At 51.4% G+C, this 2,327-nt stretch overlaps 1 pseudogene; it reads right to left on the bottom strand.

Moving 5' to 3' along the window:
- The window catches only part of LOC103266614, a 2,907-nt pseudogene extending 1,168 nt beyond the window's left edge, over positions 1-1,739 (bottom strand).
- Positions 1,740-2,327: the final 588 nt, after the last annotated feature.

The raw sequence follows: 2,327 nt of genomic DNA, 5'->3' as shown, positions 1-2,327 counted from the left end.
CCACTGCAACCTCGACCTGCTGGGCTCAGGTGATCCTCTGCCTCAGCTTCCCAAGCAGCTGGAACTACAAGTGTGTGCTACCACCCCTGGCTAATTTTTTAATTTATTGTGGAGATAAGAAAGGTCTCGCCAAGTTGCCCAGGCTGGTCTTGAACCCCTGGGCTCCGGCAATCCTCTCGCCTCGGCCTCCCAAAATACTGGGATTACAGACATCAACCTGGCTGACTTGTTTTCTTGAACTGTTCGGCAACCAACCGGTGGTTGTGATTGTGGTCGACAGAGTGCACGTGCCACTGGAGGAGCTGGTGCCGTGCAGGGACCAGCATGGTGCAGGCCAGGCAGGGGGCCACCTTGATCTTCTTGAAGAAGTGCTCCTGGCCAATCCCTTTGAAAGGAGTAGGTTTTGGTTTTTGTGCTTTCCTTCTCCATCAATTCTTGATGCTGCTTCTCAATTTTCTTATTCCTATTTACAACGTATTCCTGTAGGAATTCCACTATCTTGTCAGGTAGCTTGGTACTTAGAAACCGCAGCGTCGCTTTATAGATTTGCTTTGCAGATTGCCTCTGGATCTCTTCATTGCCAAAGCTACGGAACTTACACACAGAACAGGGAAACTGAATCCTATTGACTGCACTGTCCTGCATCCTGTCTCTCCTACTTTGCTTTTCCGTTATCTTCTTCACTTCCTCATCCTCATCGTCCTTCTCACCTCTCTGCCTCCCAGAATTGCCAAATTCCTCCTTACCCCTGAATTCTTTGTCTCCTAACCGGAAGTCACCAGCTCCATCATCATTTTTAGAATAGTCTCCTTTGCTGTCAGCCCGGGCCAGCTTGGCATCCGGTTCCTCATACATCTAGAATGGCTTCTGTTTCCTGCCATGCCATCTGGTCCGAAGAAGTCAAACCCTCTCCTCCTGGGCCCATCCCAATCTCAATCCTGCATGCAGATCTGAGATCAGCCACAACCATAAGGCGTAAAATCATTGTCATAACCGCCTGCCCCTTGCATGCCCATCACACCGTGGTCAGGAGCCATGGATTGGGAGAAGAGGGACGGAGGTGGCTTGCTGGGGGAGGGGCCTCCCAGGCCTCGTCCACCCACATGGTTCAGCTCATTCCAGAGAGCAGACAAGGGTTTGGAAGAGATTGAAGGTGGCATGAAGGGGTCGCTGAGCATGAAGGTGCTGGAGTGGTTGTGGTCCTGGAGACGGCCCTGAAACCTCGAGGGAGTCCCGCTCAGGGGCTGGGTCCTGTACTGCCCACCAAAGCTGCTGTTACAGTTGGACCCCAGGTCAAAGTCATAGTCATAGCTGTAGGGGCAGAAGGGGGTGTGCTTAGACAGGCAAGGCTTGGAGTCATAGGACTTAAACGGCTGGAAGGGGAAGGAATTCTCTTGGTCCTGCATGCCCTCCCCACGGCCGCCACTCCTGCCCTTGCCTCCTTGACATCACGTCCAAACGCTGGTTGATCTTGGCAATGAGGGAGTCAGAATTGTCAGTACATGGCTCTGGGTCATAAGAGGCCATATGCATGGCAGGGCCTCTGGTTGCCAGGCCACCGTTGCTGGCATTTGTGGCCTCCCGTGAGGTTGAGCCAGAGCTGTAAGTCACTCCCGTGCTGACACTGGTGTTCTGTAGTTTTCATCACCTTGCCAGCTGGTCACACCAGTTCCCGATGTACCCTGGGTATTGGCAGGTCCAGCACTCCATGCCCCATAGCCTCTACAGCAGTGCTCCATGTCTTTTGGAGATAGGGTCTTTAAGGAGGCAATCAAATTCAGATGAGGCCATTAATCCAATATGATTGGTGTCCTTAAACAAAGGAGAAAATCTGGACACAGCAGACAGACACGCTTATGGGGAGAATACCACACGAAGCCTGGAGTTACAAGCCAAGAAACTTCCAGAAGCTAGGAGACAGGCCTGGAACAGATCCTTCCCTGGCACCTTCAGAGGGAGCACAGCCCTGCCAGGACCCTGATCTTGACTTCTAGCCTCCAGAAGTCAAACTGTGAGACAAAACATTTCTTTCTCTTTTTTTTTTTTTTTTAGTTTGGGTCTCACTCCATCGCATGTTCACAGCCACCCCAGCATCAACCTGCTGGACTCAGGTGATCCTTCTGCCTCAACCTTCCAAGAAGCCGGGACTACAGGTGTGCGCTACCATACTCAGCTAATTTTTTGATTGATTGTACATATGAGGCCTTGCCAAGTTGCCCAGACTGATCACGAACCTGTGGGCTCAGGCAATCCTCTTACCTCGGCCTCCCAAAGTGCTGGGATTACAGGCAGCTACTTAATGTGTGGCTTTTTTTTTTTTTTTTTTT

The sequence above is a fragment of the Carlito syrichta genome, unplaced genomic scaffold, assembly GCF_000164805.1.
Source record: "Carlito syrichta isolate Samal-C Ts95f unplaced genomic scaffold, Tarsius_syrichta-2.0.1 Scaffold307240, whole genome shotgun sequence".
Lineage (NCBI taxonomy): Eukaryota > Metazoa > Chordata > Mammalia > Primates > Tarsiidae > Carlito > Carlito syrichta.
The sequence above is the reverse complement of the archived record's forward strand: the minus strand, read 5'-3'. Positions and strand labels throughout refer to the sequence as shown.